At 33.6% G+C, this 19,307-nt stretch overlaps 1 long non-coding RNA gene across 4 annotated transcripts in view; it reads left to right on the top strand.

The window, feature by feature from the left end:
- LOC136832148 (uncharacterized) overlaps nt 1-19,307 on the top strand; it is a 359,618-nt gene that overhangs the window by 334,649 nt on the left and 5,662 nt on the right. For 3 of the 4 annotated variants that reach the window (XR_010851094.1, XR_010851095.1, XR_010851096.1), the window contains exon 8: nt 16,588-16,923. This is a non-coding gene — a long non-coding RNA (uncharacterized lncRNA). Of the gene's footprint in view, nt 1-13,243; nt 13,311-16,587; nt 16,924-19,307 lie in introns of those variants that run through there. The other variant, XR_010851097.1, reaches the window with a different exon arrangement.

The raw sequence follows: 19,307 nt of genomic DNA on the forward strand, positions 1-19,307 counted from the left end.
GATTTGGAATAATTCTTCATCTCTTTTTCTAACTATATGTATGTATAATTATGTATAATTGTATATATAAGTAAATAAAGCTCCGCTAGAAGATGAGGCCCCGTAAGAAAGGCCCGGGGATTCTCTGGAGACGCTGGAGCCAGTCTTGTGAAAGTTCCCGGGAGGTCGACACGATATGCCTCAATCACTCAACTTCTTTTCACGTGTCTCTGTGTGTGTGTGCTTATATAGTGATTCGTTTTCTAGTTTATCTTTTTTCTGAGAGAAAATTTAATGGAAATATATTTTAATTTCATCATGAATTTCAATAATGACGGCTTCTCATTAATAAGTTGAATAATTGATAACAGGTGCCAAGAATTTGAATATAAACAGGCGACTTCGCCAAACATTTGCGAAAGATTAAGTCAAGTAACGTTTGACAGTTATTATATATATATACATACATACATATATATCCTATATACATATATATATATATATATATATATATATATATACATACATATATACATATATATATATATATATATATATATATATATATATATATATATATATATATATATACATATATATATATATATATAAATATATATATACAATATATGTACAATCATTCAAAAATGTTTTGGAACATACTTCAAAACTTTTCGGACAACAGCTTATAATAACGACATCTGGCGCTATTTGACAACTCAGTATCTGCAGTTTCCCTTAAACAGGGCTTTTTCTGATAATGTTGACTGTTGTCATTTTTTACTTGATTAAAGGACGTTACTATAATACTTCAGAGGTCATCACTGTTCTTATGTTGTAATATTTCCATCTCCAAATGTCATCACTGTTGTTGTTTTATCTCCTTCATATGTGTGAACTTTGTAGACATAGGCCTGCGACTATTATAAGTTGAACTATTAGCCTTATTTAACATCAACAAATACGACTTATGTAAAGATTTGCTTACACATTATTATTAATCAAATTTCTGAATGACTAATCGTATGTATATTGTGAACTAGTGAAACTTAATATAAAATATACTGAACCAGACTAACAGATTTCACGTCTGTTTTTGTGATACATAGAATATAACCGCATTTATACATATATATATATATATATATATATATATATATATATATATATATATATATATATATATATATATATATATTATAATGACGTTATCATGTGTAATTTCTCATTTCTTTCATTGTTACTTAGGCCTATCATTTTGATGCCTCTTATGAAGTTAACTGAATATATAACGCCTATTTTTGTTTTTCTTATTATCTAAGTTTCTAAAGAATTAAAATTAGCAAGAAGTTCGACACTAATTTAGTTATTGTTAAACGCCAGCAGTGAAGAAGACTACCATGCTCATCAGTGGAGAATGTCTCCTCCTCATCGCAAAAGATGACTCTTACAGAAATCATCGGCCACTGGATTACATTGTAACGCAAACTCTAACCTCTATTCTTTGTGTTTCTCTGATATGAAGTGTTTCTTGGTAGGAATATGATAAAATAATATCTTGGTCTCATGTAGTCTGTTACGAATGGTTTCAGCAGCAACTTGAAGGGAGAGTGTAATGTTCTATCTTTATAGCAACATCGGTTGCCAGGGGAGTTAGGCGGAGCTCCTTGATGCCTCCTTCAGTGATCATCCAATGGTGATCCTTAATCGTAGTGCAACAATGGGGTCGTCCTCCACTTTTTACGATGAATTCATCATATTTCCTCGTTCTCTCCTGTTGTTGTATCCCTCTATACATGGTTGTTTTATTTACGCTAACCTGCCGAGCAATATCTACAGTAGAAATATTAGTCTTATGTAAGCTAATGATTGTGGTGCAGCTGAGTTTGTTGCCCATCTTATTGGTGCAAGTGAAGAGGCAGTTTAGTGTAATTTTCCTGCTCGAATGTGGAGTCACACGATAACATACAACGTTATGAGATTTTTTCTTTTTCGTTTTTGACAACGGTAATGGTTGAATTCTTTCTTTCTTTATTTATATATAATTTCATTGATGATAATTCAGTATTATTTTATTAGTCAATAAGCTTTTATCTGGGTTCGAAATACAGTTTCTTCTTTGACTCTTTTGCCCAATCATCTGAAGTTAAATTTTTCAAAATGTTTCGTCATTTTTCGTAATATGAATTTTTCACTTACCATTCTTTTTTATATTGTTACCCATATAATTAATAACCAAAATCGAATAAGAAAATTACATTTCCTTGTGAATATCAAAAGAACAAATTACTGTTAGGTGAACGAAAACTTCTGGAACATATTGCAAAAAATTTTTGAGTGACTTTACATACTTATACTGTGTTTGCATGTAAACAATATGTACAGATTTATATGTATATATATATATATATATATATATATATATATATATATATATATATATATATATATATATATATATATATATATATATATATGGAGAGAGAGAGAGAGGAATTGTATATATATTTATATGATAATATCAGTTCAGCAGGTTTCTCCTCCTCCTAATCAGACTCTTATCGATAAAATGGGATTAATAACAGATAGTTTATATTGGTTCAACTCTTATCAATCATACAGCCGTTGATGAGTCACGCAGTGGGTCTCTCTCATATCAGTTCGGAGCCTTGGCACCTTTTACCCTACTACATATTTTTTTATATATATATGCATGTTATTTTCTTCAGCAAGAATATAAAAATAAAATAAATAATAATAATAATTGAGGACACCAAATAAGACCCTTTCTTGAGGACGCCAAATGTTCAGGACGCCAGGTTGCCAAATGGCACCTTTTACCCTACTAACAAATGTTCAGGACGCAAAATGGCACCTTTTGCCCTAATACATAATTTTTTTATATATGCATGTTATTTTCTTCAGCAAAAATATAAAAATAAAATAAATAATAATAATAATAATAATAATAATAATAAAAATAATAATAATAATAATAATAATAATAATAATAATAATAATAATAATAATAATAATAATAATAATAATTGAGGAGGTCAAATGACACCCTTTCTTGAGGACGCCAAATGTTCAGGATACCAGGACTCCAAATGGCACCTTTTACCCTACTTATATATATATATATATATATATATATATATATATATATATATATATATATATATATATATATGTATATATATATATATATATATATATGTGTGTGTGTGTTACACAACCGAGAGTAAATCTCATTGCTTATCTTTTGCTAAAAAGTCGAGAAATCCCATCTATTGGTAGCTTGATAGTTACCTCATCAAAAAGGCTACTGGCTTCGTACGTACACCCACGCATTCTCTCTTTCTCTCTCTCTCTCAGGTCTACAGCGAAACAAGCATTACCCAAAATAATTTATTTGACAATGATCTAACATAACTGGATTGCAAGAAACAAGAGATGAAATAAAATGGAATACTAATGTTCACCAACTAATTATTATCTCTAAATAGTTTTCCCACAATAGGTCAAAATAAGTCAAAGTCCAGTGCATTCTCATTGAGTACATCTTAACCTCTTCCTCAGCGAAACATCTGAAGAAGTCAAATAAAACTCTTGTTAAACAAATGCATAAAAATAAAGATATGGGAATTCATCCCATGTTATTCTTAAAGTACACACAATGTAATAGATATATGTTAAATGAAAAGAACAATCTACAGTTTGGGAAATCTAAAATGTTTCCTACCTCTCAACAGCAATGTTCACAATTCTTAATTGACAGGTCTCGAACCACAGAGTCTTCACCGAAAACTTCTATTAATATTCCGTGTTGATCTTTGAATGATAATTTGTTTGATAACTAATCCCTTCACACCCTGGGGCTCTGCCAGAAAAAACACATGTATGAACGAATTATCCGGAACCTGGACATTTCCGGCGAACAAACTCACAAAGTCTTGTCGCTAGGCAGGGGTGTTCTCACGTATCAAGAATATCGGACGAATTCGACATGTATACAATTTTACTAATCAGGATGTGCTCCAGACACCAGCTAAACATTCCCTCAAGGTTCTTTGCAATATCTTTAGCCACACTTATTAATCAAACATCTACTGTGTATTGTAATTCATAAAATATCTGTCACCTATAAGCTTTTCATATATATATATATTATGTGTGTGTGATTTGCATTTGGAAATGTAGACTTAATTTCGACTACTGGCGTGTTTCTCTCAACTGTGAATGTTGTATCCGAGTCTCATTGCATATGTCGTAATTATAAATTCCCAGTTGACTATCAATCCATCCCGTTAATCATAAATTACAAGGTATGAGTATAATTACAATGCTACGCAGAAATCTAATTAACTCTTCGCCTGATTACTGCTATTACTTGATTCCAATAAGCAATAATAATGCCTAACAACCAGCATTGATTGCTCACTCTGATTGTAAATTGTAGTCCAACAATCATCTATCGCATTATTCTGTATAAAATAAAACTTCTGGTGCGGAAATTAGCAGAAGGGAATAATCAAATCGTATTTATTTCGCCAAAGACATAAATAATATGAAGAGAGCTGTGTTGTGGAAGAAAGCTGCAATGGAGTTGATAAAGAAAAATAAATAGTTGTGGTATAAAAGTATTTGAATACGGTAAAAATCTGGAGGCAGAAACCAAATACAATAAATACAGTAATTACATATATAACGCTTATGGAGTTTAAGAAGTCATGTGTAACGAAACCTACATACTTCTTTTATTTCTTAGAACCTATAGAAGTAATTATCTTGGAACAGTTTTGGTTGTAGATTATTTCTCTGACATTAGGGGTTCGATTCCCGGGTTAGGCTGGACGATTTCCTTTTTTCCGTCACAAAATAAATCAGGGGTTCGATTCTCAAGTTAGGTTGGACGATTTACTTCTTTTCCGTTACTAAATAAATAAGTAGAAAGAATTGTAATAATCGACGCAGTTAATTAAGTATCTTGTAGTTAGTGGTGTGTAAGGGTCGCTGACATGATGGGGAATGCCTCAGAGGCATTGACCTGATCCCAAAAGACATGCTGCAACTGTTACCACACCATTTCAATCACGGGGCCTTCGTCTACTGTTCAGCAGTTATAACTATGAACATGTCAGTATCCGCTGTTATTTTTTTCTGGAGCTTCCATATAATATTTATATATGTATATATATATATATATATATATATATATATATATATATATATATATATATATATATATATATATATATATAATGTACATATATATATGTATATATGTAAATATGTATATGTATATATATTATATGTAATATACATGTATATATATGTAAATATATATATATAAATAAATGTATATATATATATATATATATATATATATATATATATATATATATATATATATATATATATATATATATATATATATATATATGTGTGTGTGTGTGTGTGTGTGTGTGTGTGTGTGTATGTGTGTAATCATAATAATCACAATGCCATATATGTATGTGTATATATATATATATATATATATATATATATATATATATACGTATATATATATATATATATATATATATATATATATATATATATATATATATATATATATATATATATATATATATATATATATATATATATATATAAATATTCCCTGATAACAATGTTCTCTTCACTTCTCGAATTCTTCGAACTCTTCGTTGTATTCCTATTTGATAAAAAGTGACTAGTAGATTCTACATATATATATATATATATATATATATATATATATATATATATATATATATATATATATATATATATATATATATATATATATATATATATTAGCCTAAAGAACAATCAAAACGATTGCCCACTCGGCTACGATGGTGAAGACGGGTCTATTCGAGCCCTAAGAATATGTTTTAATTCGACAGGTCTATGTATGTGTATGAGCTGCAGGAGACTTTCATCCTTCTCGTGGTTAAGTCGGCAACGTGATTCGCTCTAATACTCTGGGTGAGGGTTCGAATCCTGCAACGGACATTAGAGTTACTTGATAATCTTGAATTTGGATCTAAGGCTTTGTAGTGACATAGGTATACAAAAAGGACGAAGAATTTGAGAAATTAAGAGGGCATTGTGATTTTCACAATTACATATGTAATAAAAAGTAACCATCAGATTCTACATATATATATATATATATATATATATATATATATATATATATATATATATATATATATATATATATATATATATATATATTACTGACAGGGCCTCATTGAAAGTGGATGGTATGTAACGGAGACGTTTATTCAATAAAATATACCCTCCAGTTTCAATGAGGTCCTGTCAGTAATTGCATTAATGCACAGATAATTGTGTAAGTGATAAAGTTAATATATATATATATATATATATATATATATATATATATATATATATATATATATATATATATGTTTGTTTGTGTTTGTAGTTTGACTGTAGTCGTCCGTACTCTGGTAATTGTCTATGCGTTGAACCGTTCCTGAAAACAGTGTTTTATTTCTGAACATTCTGAAGTTGACTATCCATCAGTAATTTCCTCGTCTATTTTTTGGGGGGAGTCAAGAACAGATCATTTCAAATCTGTGTTATCTTAGTGGAAAATGTCCGAAGAAGTGTAGTTGAAAAATTCTTGTTGAATGTCAAATCCTGAAACTTGCTGTTGCTCTCAAAACCATCATTAGCTTGAAAATTGGTTTAATGAAATTCCCTCATGATTACTTATAGACAGCTCATCACTCATATATATAATCTTTGCCTTGGCTTGAGATCCTGGTGCGTCTGCAAAGTCTTTGGTTATTTATCAGCGCTTCTACAAAACTATCTAAGTAATGTGTTCAAAATTCGCGTCGGATTTTTGCATGGTTTTGCAAGTAAAACTTTATTATTCCCTTTGTTGTTATTCCATATTTTCAAGGAAAGCAGTTACGTATCGGAAGATATCGTTCAAATAAGGACAAATCATTGGATTGAAGCAGATGGATGAACTTTGAAAGCAAGAGGTGCTGAGGAAAGAAGCAGCCTCTACAACTGGTTTGCGTGGAAGAACTACCAGTACCTGTGTTGTTGATGAAATGTTCCCAGACAACTTGGGATTTATCCTGCCCCCACGGTTTTTATTATTATTATTATATATTATTATTATTATTATTATTATTATTATTATTATTATTATTATTATTATTATTATTATTATTAAAAAATATCACAATAGCATGAATGACTAGAATGGTAGATAAATCCGCAATGAAGCAAATGTAAATATATATACATTTCTAATATATATTTACATGTACACCTTTGTGGATTTCTTTACCATTATTATTATTATTATATTATAATAATAAATAATAATAATAATAATAATAATAATAATAATAATATTATTATTAATAATAATAATAATAATTATTAGTTTGAAAAACGGGTTATTATTATTATTAAAGAACAAAGTATTATTATTATTATTATAAACCAACTTATTTGCAACTGTAGTTTGAAAATCCGAACCACATTATAGGAGAAATTCTATCACCAGAAATAAATTCCTCTAACTCTACATCAGCTGGTCCAAAGCCCGGTCCATTCAGTAAAGCAGCCCGGCCAACGAAAAGAACAAAACAAAATAGAGTAACAAGGAATAAAATAGAGAAAATTTGCAAAGAAAGCAAATATGATAAAACAGTTAAGAGCATAAAACAAAACTTTTCAGCAGAAAATTCTGCCTTTTTTAAAACCCTGTGGCAGTTTTGCGTCAGAAATAGCCAACAAGAAAATATACGAGATGGCCAGTGGGAACAAAACTGTCCTTCACATGCAAACTAAAGATTTAAAAGTCGCCAGAGAAATCAATGCCGTGACTGGCTGACTAACGAGACGGTTTAGCATTTGTGAAGAGAATAAAGAATTCAGTTCAAATTCAAAAGGTTTATTGACTTATATTACACACACACACACACACACACACACACACACACACACACACACACACACATATATATATATATATATATATATATATATATATATATATATATATATATATATATATATATATATATATATATATATATATATCAAATGGGATGTATCAGCATGCTGGTACACTATTCAAAATATTTTAACAATACGTTATTCACCTTCCATAATTACTTGTTCCAATAGAAATTGGGAAACTTCTTCATAATTCTTGGAACCATATTATTGTTAAGCAAATAACACACCTGCTCTGGAACTGTATCAACACTTCTATCCCTAAATTATGAAAGTTCAGTGCAATATAATACATAATGACATAATGCATGAGAGTTTGGCTCGTTACATAACTTACATGAAAAATTATTACCATCACCAATATATTCTCATGAATACCTGTATACTAACCTTAACCTCATTATAAATATGTCAGTTTTAGAAAGAGCTTTGCCAAATGCAGTATGGGTACTTCCAGATACATACAAATAATGCCTCATGCTATAACTGCCGCCTGCTAAAATCCTTTCTGCATTATCAGTCTCCCACGCAGCTCTCCGATGTCTCGTACCTCTCTTTATTTGACGAAAACTTACAACACCAACAATATCAACAGAGGTTTTACATGTTGCATCCTTCACTAATTTGTAAGTAACTTCATTTAAATATGTACCTATATGAGAAGGTATCCAGTAAAATTTGGCATAGAAACCATTTCGTTCTATCTCATAAATCAAAGCCTTACATGGGTATACCAATACTCTGGGAATCTACAAAAATATACACATCTCGCTTTTTACCTGCGACAATTGTTAGTCCTTCGTAAATTGCGTGTAACTCGGCTGTTGTTGTAGAACTGTTATCCTGCATTTGTTTTGAAATCATTTCATCAGTAAATGTATTATCATCAAATTTTCGTACGACTTCTCCACACCCAGCCTTCACTCCATTAACAAACCCATCACAATATAGTAGTATATGAAAAACATTACTTCTTGGTAAATTACGTAACAATGGTAAGAACGCCTGTTTTAACTCATTAGGATGACACTCACTCTTTTTGTAATCCAGTGTGTTTATACGTATCTCTACCTTTGTGCATAACATGGCTTGAGAGGCCCGACATTTGGCAACTGAACACAGTACTTCACAACACCATAACTCAACATAATGTTATACAATTTCCGTGAATAACTGTTAGCTCGAATTGGAGCATTAAGCCTTCCTGATAACATGGCAATTATCATTCCCATACTTCTTTCCCCTCTTCTTATCACTCGAACAAGTGCATTAGAGACAATTTCTCGAACACGGTTAACTACACTAGGCAAATTAATTCCATTCTCATTAATTCTATCCTGGTACTCATTGTACATTCCAATATGACACGCATGGCTTTGTTTTGGATAACCTCTATTTCTTCAGTTCCCTCCCTGAATAACTTACAAATACAGGCTCTGCATAATCGATAACTGATATAAACCACCCTTAAAACTGGAATGCCTGCTCCATTACCTCTGTTTGCAAGCACTTGTAATGGCTTAAGTCTCGCCAGACCAAGATTTTTAACGTAGTTTATCTCGAACATGATCTTTGTAAAACTTACATACATTCCAAGATACTTATAACCAAGGTCTAGAGAATATTCTCTAGACCTTGCTTATAACTGTCGACTATCTCAAATACCTTCCCATTAAATAAAAAAGAACTTTCTGTCTGTCTGCAAGTCTATTTTGCTCCACTTTTCGTTTATAACCAAGAATATCATCAGCATAAATTACAATATCAGTACCTCTCTGAAATGTGTGGCTTGCAATTTTGTCCGTCAATACATTAAACAAAGTAGGGCTTAATACTCCACCTTATGGTGTGCCCAGCCCAATAATAGTTCCTAAGGTTCATGACCCTGGAACCACACTTCGGCTTTCCTTCCAGTTAGATAGCTCTGTATCCACTTTAACGAAAAACCTTTCACCCCTTTATTTGGCAGTTCTTCTAGAATTGCCTCACCATTTGCCTTATCAAAGGCAGCCTTAAGGTCTACAAAAGCCCTACATCTGGCCTGTTATTGCTTAGTACTTTAATAACACAGTCCGTTGTACTCTTATTTTTTTTTCTAAAACCAAACAAATCATCAGATAGCTGTTCTCCAGTAACATAAGTAACCTATTTAAAACAAGTCTTTCAATTAATTTGCAAAAGCACGACGTCAGAGATATAGGCCGGTACTGTCCATTACTTTTAGGAACAGGAATCATTAAAGCTATCTTCCATTTTATAGGTAACCTGCCATATGCGTAGGACAAATTAATTAAATCCAATAGCGGACTGTCATCCATTGCAATCAAACAATTTATTATATCATATGTTACTCCATCCATACATGAGGCAATAGACTTTCCTCGTTTGATAGCACACGGTAATTAATTTGTAGTAAAGGGTAGACAGGTCTCATCTCTTATTCCTGCTTGCATTTCCACCAAACGCTGCCTTTCAGGCGACCTGTTCTTCAAACACAACTGAGTGTTTACAGATGGCTGTTAAAACTAGAAGCATCAGACCACTTTTTCATTAATTCATCAGCTTTACCTTGAGGGTCCGGATGAACAACATCTCTTCGTTTAACTCCTCTTACCTTGTTAACCTCATTCCATACACCACCTAGAGATTTTATGAAAGAAATCTTTCTGAAAACCTTCCCAATAATTCCCTCTTACTACTTTTCTTGTTTCTGACGTTCCTTCAGTTATTTGGATCATGGTTCCCCTATTTTGATCACCATTAGGATTTAGACTCCAGTTCTTTTGTGCCTTCCTTAACAGTCTATTCCAACCTTGAACAACTTTATCATCATAATACTTATTTTTGTTACAGGTTCTCGTATAATGTTCTTTAACCGTATGCAGTGTCAGCAACACTGAGGAGATCATCGGAAAATTTATTTTCATCATTACCATGTCCTGCTCTCTTATAATCTTTGTACCATTCATGAACTTTATTCGTCACTTTAACCTTTTCCTGTGTCCTCAAGATATATTTTTTCCCCAGAGAAGTTAAAAGCTAATTTCCCTAAATTTACAGTCACACAGATTCCAAAATGATTACTAAGCAATTCGCCCACAGCAAATGCATCTGCTTCATATTCTGCCACATTGAAAAGCAAAGCATAATCAAGTTTTCCACCCTTTATGCGAGTGGGCTCATTCTTACCCAAAACCCGCACATTATACATGGAATTCAGTATATTATTCAAAGAACACCCATTTCTCTTTTGGCATCCTGCAGTACCTAGTTTTTCATGACGAGCATTCAAATCGCCCAACAATAAACACGGCTCACTAAATATGGTGGAAGTGGAAGGTAAATTTTCTAATTCCAACGCATTAGAATGAATATAGACATTAATAATATATATGCGAACACTGACATTTAAAATCTCCATACCATCAACCGTAACAGCTGTTTATAATTTAGCGGTAATGTTGTTGTTCTTAATAAACGTAGTTAACCCCCGTGTGTTGCTCAGAGAATCTGCAGGCAACGCAAAACTTTGATACCCAGGTAAGTGAAAACCTAAGCTATTGATTCCTACCCCTTGCAGAGTTATTACATCAATATCGTGGGATCAAACGCACGAGTGAATATCAGTAGACCTTTTCTGTAATCTGTTTACATTCCATGATAAATATTCCAATTTAGGTTGCGCCATTGTTACTCAGATTTTCCCTAAAATCTCTAAAAAACAAAACAATCAAAACAAAGAGAATAAAGAAATATTTTCGTTAGTTTATGGAACCAGTGGCCATAATTGCCATTCAGATTTTATTTTTATTTGATATGCAATAAACCTTCTGGTGACAAATTCACATAAAAATTTTAAAGCTTAAGTATTCCAGTCCCTTGCCTAGCTCTAAGAATTTAAAAAGGACTCAAAAAGAGTTTAAAAAAACTTTAATTTTACAGGATCTAGCCAAGGGAGATATGCCAGATACTGCCAGGAGTTAAACTTGTTCAACCCTTTTAGTCCTTGGTAAAAATGGTCTTTGGTTATAGTTTGGGATGACATCATGTTAGCCGTTTTCTTTGTTTGAAAACCCATTTATCCGTTTGCATTATTGATATTCAAGTTTATGATAAGTTATGCAGAGGCAGGCACCTTTTCTTGATGTGTAAATATGTTACCACAACAAACAACAAGCACTAGGTTTTCTCATAATACTTAAGCCAGATAGGAAAAGTAAATTCAGTAACATCGATTTTTTTTTTTTTTTTTTTTGAACTTGCCTGCCATTGCTTGATCGGAACTGTCAACCTTATGGTCCCCGATAAAAGAGACTAAATGAAAAATCCAGCTTCCTATTGTAAAAAACGGAATTTTTTTTTTTATCATACCTAGTTTCTTTTTTTAGGCTAATAAATATATATATATATATATATATATATATATATATATATATATATATATATATATATATATATATATATATATACATGTATATTATATATATATTTTTTTCTTGAGATTGAAACCATTTAAAAGCTGTCCATCGGAACTGTATCCATAGCCGCGCTAGGATCGAGACCAGGATGTCATTTTAGGTGATAAAATAAACATAACTGTTTGGAGGTTCATTCATTTATGGAATACTACTGTGTGTGTGTGTGTGTGTGTGTGTGTGTGTGTGTTCGTTTTTCATACCTTTATGGAACCATTTGAGCGAATTTCTGCCAGATTTCTTTCGAGAGATATTGACTTAAATCATCTGCTAATAAATGCAACTTAAACAAGCATGTTCCTATCCCTGAATGTAATTTCTCATTTGACAATAGTGGTCAGTTTAAAAATTAGATTCATATTCCAAAATAACGGTGAATCTAGTTGAGGGAGGCATGTCCATGATTCTGTGAAAATTTTCTCGCAATTATTGGAGGAAATAATAAAATCCTTCACACTGGCATACATATGTACAATATTACTTTCTGTACGTAAAATAGGAAAAAATACACCGCAGTGTAAATGGAAACGGAAAATATATATACGTGCATCATTTCTTAAAACTAACGTTTTACGGCAAACACGTTATGCTATTGCTGTGGCGTAAAATTAACTTGAAGAAAGCCCGCATTCTCGAGTTTCCTTGTCTGTTTTTCCTCCCTGCTTGTGATGAGAAATGGAGGCCCGTGATTGGGTGAGAGATGTCGGCGAAGTTTTACCGGAAAGAGAGTTCGCAGTACCGGAGTTTCGTTTTGTTCTCCGTGCTGTATGTGTGTTCTCAGAGTGACAATACAGATTCGTTTTTATTAAGGTGAGCGGCCCAAGCGCAAAGTATTTCCAGTATCTGGTTCAATGCAAACTGGGGCAAATATTCTAGCCTTTTTAAGTACTTAGTGTTACCGTTCCTTAGTTTAAGTTTAGTGTACGTCAAAGTATTTTGTTGCCCTTAATGTACGTTGGTTTGTCGAGAATTCGCTCGGGAGTATTCCCGGTATCTTGATTCCATTTTAGGACGTAAATTAAGCACCGACGATCCAGTTGAGGTTTCTTAAGGGAAGGGAACCACGAAATGCTAGTAAAATTGCGTGCGTTTTTTTTTTTTATTTGATAGTCGTTAAGAGCAGCTCACCTTTAATCTCAATTCGGCTTACAAGCAAGGAAGTGAAGGGACAGTTCTATTTTTGAGCGTATTTTGGGAAAGAGACTTCAGTTTAAAGTATTTTCAGAATCTCGAGCACTTGTAAGACGAACAGTTAGGGAATTAAAGGTAAATTCCCACTATGCGTCCGTAGATGGTTAATTCATGCTGTCAGGGGACCGTTACGGTTGTATATTGATAGATAATTGGAACTTGATTTTAGTGGTAATTTCAACAAGCGTCCATAAGCGCCTTTTTACATATATTCTGTACGGTCACTTCGCTAAAATGTTTAGGCAATTTTTTCCCGTTTGTATTGGCCAAGAAGTATAAACTTCATTTTCAAAACTAAATGCCGACTTTGTGGAAAGAAAGATACTTTGACAGAGGCGAGATTGACTATTGAAGATTGGTCTAAACTATACTAAATTATTAAAATTAGTCTAATTTACCAAATTATTAATCGGCCTTTAATGTAGGAACCTGGTCATTGAAACATTGAAAAGTTAAATTGGTGGTTGGAGCATTCCTGACCTTCCCTGTTAAGACTTCCTTTCGCAATGGAGAATCATTTAAATTACAGCCAGATCGCACGTCACTCGGGTTCTGGCCCTTTTGCCATCCATATGCCTGACCAGATTGGTGCTTACAGGAGTAATTGCTCAGCTGTTTACTGTCGTGATCGGGAGTAATTTGCGGTTGGAAATTCTAAGTTTCCCCATGTGAGTCCCCTGCAGGAAAGTGTGGTTGTTGTATTTCCGCGGGGAACAATACAAATTTTCAATTTGTTTTCCCCAGGTAACAAATCTTAGCTTTCAGTAATAATCCTACTTCTGCCACCCCGTTTAGTCCCTGATGTCGAAGGAAAGTGCTTGTTTACTTGTTACAAAGCTTAAACACGAAGAGGAATGCTACACAAGAGGCTCTGGGTTTTAGAGCCATAGTAAAAGTTTCAGAACTACATTTTAGTGAAATACCTGTAACATAAAGTTCATGTAACTTGCAATGCAAAATAGTAGCATTTCCCTCTTAAGTGAATGGGAAGGTTCATTGCTCAGTAAAGTACTTCCGATTATAGGTGGTTATATTGTCGACAATCCAGAATTAGTTTGTCTAGCTATGCAGTGACGTACGGGGGTGTACCTCCTGGTAATTCAAAGGATGAACCATGTACAGATACTGATGAATTTTTTTAATCAAATACAAATGGTGTACATGACGCCGTGCAGGTGAGGTGACTGAAGATATACAGACATGAGTAATTTGTTGTAATTCTAAGGAACTCTTCCCAAAGATATAGCTTGCAGATGAGGTTTATAGACAGAGCTGTATAGTGTATATGGTGCAGTACAGGTGAGATAACGAATTCAGTGCAGATATTGTTTGCTAATGAAGTTACAGAACTGTGTATATGCAGTACAGGTGAGATAACTTTAACTTATCGAAATCTTTTTACAACGGAAAGCTTCGCGGAACTCAATGTTTATTAATAGCCCCTCGGGAACTAACGTAAAAACTAGGGTTAGCCTAATGCTCTATTAATCTTGCGCAAAAAGACTTTCTTACACTTCGGTGGATCACTCAAGTTCTCACCTTTACTGCATTATGAAACCTTTTACATTGTCAAAGGAAAGCAATTAAATTTTCTCCCAACTGGGAGACGTGAATCGTACCTTCGAACTTTAGCATGTTCTTGCATTTGACATTGAACATTTCAAATTTGAGTTGCTCAACTCGTACGTTCTAATTTAAACATGTACGTTCAATAAAACTTCAACTACCATTTTGAAATTTTCAGATTTGCAATGCAGCATTTGTACTGTAGTAAAGCCATTTTTGACTAGAGGTTCAGGATAGGTTCATTAATTCTAAATTGAACTCTTGGTACTTTACTTGCAGGTTTTAAGCTTACTGTTCCGTAGGGAAATATTAGAACATCAGGTGATTAAAGTGGCCATCTCCTAATTGAGTTCGTTCAGAGTGAATAAATTTTGATAAGCAACATAACTTCGTGTGATGAGGGAGGAAACTGAGGGAATACTGTGGTTACAGATGGAAATAGTTGCTGAGCGAAATAGTCACGTGATAAGATAGATGACGCTGTGGATTTTCGCTAGGTCGTTTAAAGTGGTGGAAATCGAGTGAAATTGGAAGGATGGCAGTTCATAATCAAAACTTTACAGTAAAAAAAAAAATGGGTGATTATGAGAGCTCCGCGCGGAGGTAGTTTGATAAATGTTTTGACGGACCTATATAGAAAAAATGGTGTATACAATGCAGTGTATACAATGCAGTGCAGGTGAGATAATGAGAAATTCATTACAAAATTTCAAGTGCATCTCATATGGGTGCTCTAGAAATTTTCGTTTGTAACCTACATGTGGCTCAGGTTACTTATGGCTCCTTTCTCGGGTGACTTGGCTTTTCTTTGAATGGATTTTTTTTTTTGTGGGAGCGGGGACGCCTTTGGTAGGCCACTACGTGGTTTTACCTTTTTGATGGTTCAATCTGTAGTCATTGTGTGGTAATAACAGCACCTCCGCACGGAGATATTTAATTTTTTTTTTACTATAGACAAGGGTGTATAATACGGTTCCGGTGAGATAACTTGAAAATTTTACCAAAATGGGAGTAATTTACCCAAGGATTAGCGCAAAAACAAGCGTTCTGTAAATTTCTTTTCTGTAGATTGTCATCTGTAGTGCATCATATACGCACTGTCTATATTCACTAAAAATGTAATTGACAAACTTCTCCGAGCACCATGTACTGTACACCCTTTTCATTGTTCTGGCAAAAAATTTCATCGTGCGGAGCTTCCTTAGAATTACCGTTTGATATTTCTACACAAGCTTAAAATCTTGAGGAATCTTGGTTGCTCTTGTCTTTAGACATTCCATTTATTTACTATCTGCCTCGAGTGTTAATGTTGTAAATTTTGCTGTTACAGGTAGCAGAGATGCCGCAGCAACCAGGATACGTAACATGGTGGAGAGAGCGGGAACTAAGAAACTAAATCGGGAACAAAAGTTTTATAGTGAACTGGATGGTGTGGTTGATGCAAGAGTTGACAAAACTTATCACCTACTGGCGAAGAGTTAAACGATTAGGCCATAAGACACAGCGGAAGCTCCTTGGGACGCCGTGTTTAGCACTAGCCCACCGGGATTAAGTATTATATACACCCATTGCGGCCGTTTGCCAGTTTGGGTGTTACGGCCTAAATTACCCACGGCCGACGACCAGGACCCTTGGCGATTACCTACAGGAAATTTACTTTGTCAAGGTAAGCTTATGAGAAAAATGGCGGGACTCCCCACATTGTTTTAAAGCGTGCCAATGAAATCCGTAATGGAAGTTATTTTAGGGAACGTATGACAAACATGACAGGTATAGTGTTGACTTTTGTTAGATAGCTAGCAGAGAAATGAAAGTTCAAAATTTGATAGGCTGTAGTAACTGTACTGGGGATCGATCTTGAAGAGAACACAAGTCAAATGAAGTGTGTAAATTGTAAGAGGCAGGAAAATAACGAACAGTGTATTTGAAGAATTAAACTTCGGATGCTGATGTAATAGCAACAAATCTGATTTTTAGTCTGAAATTGTTTATAAATACATGTACTGTAATTCAAGTTCTTCATATAAACGGGTGCTGAAACATGGTTAAATGACCTGATACCGCCGAGGTAGCCTGTAATGAAACATTGAGTGTAGGCTAGGTGGGAGGGGTCAGACTTCGTTCTCAGTTCTTTTAATGTTTTGAATATATTAGGAAAAACATCAAATACTTGAGAATCTTTTGTCTATAGTCAACAGTTAGCTGGAATATAGTTTACTTAGGATGTACTTGACATGCTAGCCATGCCTTTGTGGTAACTAAGCTATGGATGGACCACAAGGAAGGTCAGTGCAACTTCAACTGACCGTATATCTTTCTAGTAAAAATCAGTACCATTCTCTCCAAGAGGTACGCTAATAATGCAATACTGGTACTGAATTGCACGATCTCACCTGTATACACAAGCCTATTGCACTCATAATGGTATTGGAGAAAGTGGCAACGTTTTAATGTATAGAACATTTTCATTTGAATATGGTCTAGATCTGTTAAGAGTTGACTGTAAATTCTTTATAGTGACGAAGTGAGTGTGCCCATTGTAGGAATGTAACCGCCAGGGACAGATCAACTATATTGGAGGGTGTTGATATTGGAGGGTGTTGATATTGGAGGGTGTTGATATTGGTGGGTGTTGATATTGGGTGGGTGTTGATATTGGTGGGTGTTGATATTGGTGGGTGTTGATATTGGTGGGTGTTGATATTGGAAAGGGGGAGGAACAGAAGTCAGTACCGAAGGTTACACAAACTGATGGGCCGATAGTGGCATTGTAAGGTCTGCACAGAGAAATGGTTAATGCAGTTTTTTACTGAATATAACAAAGGTGTATATGATGAGGTACAGGCGAGATAAATTGAGAAAATTACCAAAGTGAGAGGTTTAGTCTTTAAATTCATGCTTGATGGGCTATTCTAAACATGGCGTCCCGTGGAACTTTAAGGGAACACGGAAATAAGATTTCAGTAGTGTATTGCATCAAATACAACTTAATGTTCAGTTAAAAATTTTCCATAAACAATAACCCCATGCAGAGCTCTTCTGTTATGTATTACCAATAAGAGCAGTTACCCTTATGTAATGAGGAAAACAGAAAAATTCCGAGAATTAGCAATGGATAGGAATAAATTATATAACTTCATGGGTTAACTGATAAAGAAACAAGGCTCCATATTTTCAGTCAAGAACTGGCCGATGTTTATAAATTTTTTCTTGAACTGAGAAAGTTCGTCACTTGTTGCAACGCAGAATCAGTTTAATTGTGACAACAGTGTAAGACTATTCTTGTATGTAAGTTGTACAGACAGGTGTACGCTGTGCTAAGTGAACTACTGGAAATTAAGTATGGTAGTCCTGGTTTGTAATTTTATCTTGTGCGGATATTGATACAGCTGTGTATAAACGTGTGAATGTTAGTCTTCGAGTATTAAAAAGACTGTGACAGAAGATGCTATGTATAGATTGAATTCTACTCATGCAACTTAGTACCCAGAGTGTTAGGTCCAATCCTATTTTGTTTATATGACTGTATTGGCAGAGAGTCAGATATACTACAGACATGGGGTGAAGTTAAAGCTATTTGCAGATGGTACTCAATTTAATTTCATAAGCATTGGGCAAACATTAACTAAATGTATGTTTGAAGGAATGTACATTTAAGCAATTAAACTAAAAGATAAAGCCATGTTAGTTTGGGAGAAAAATAACTAACCTAAGAAACCCCAGTGATAATCTGCTGAATAAATTAATAAACCCCTTTAGGTATGCTGCTGGATTGTAATTCCTCAGTACTCAAATCTATTGTAAGGATTACTGGCTATCATCATAGAAATATTGCCATAAGTTATGTTGAGTGTTCTAATTCAAAACCTTAGAATGGACTATTGCAATTATGATTACGTAATATAGAACTTGGATGTCAGTGGCAAGGTTAACAAAGTCTTATACCTGAGGACAGGGCTGCTGCTATTGAGTTGAATGACTCAGTAAGTGAAAATTTACTGTAGCAACTTGCTGCTTTACGATTGTCTAAAATGTTTGAATGTCTTATGC

This window comes from Macrobrachium rosenbergii, chromosome 49 (assembly GCF_040412425.1).
Source record: "Macrobrachium rosenbergii isolate ZJJX-2024 chromosome 49, ASM4041242v1, whole genome shotgun sequence".
NCBI lineage: Eukaryota > Metazoa > Arthropoda > Malacostraca > Decapoda > Palaemonidae > Macrobrachium > Macrobrachium rosenbergii.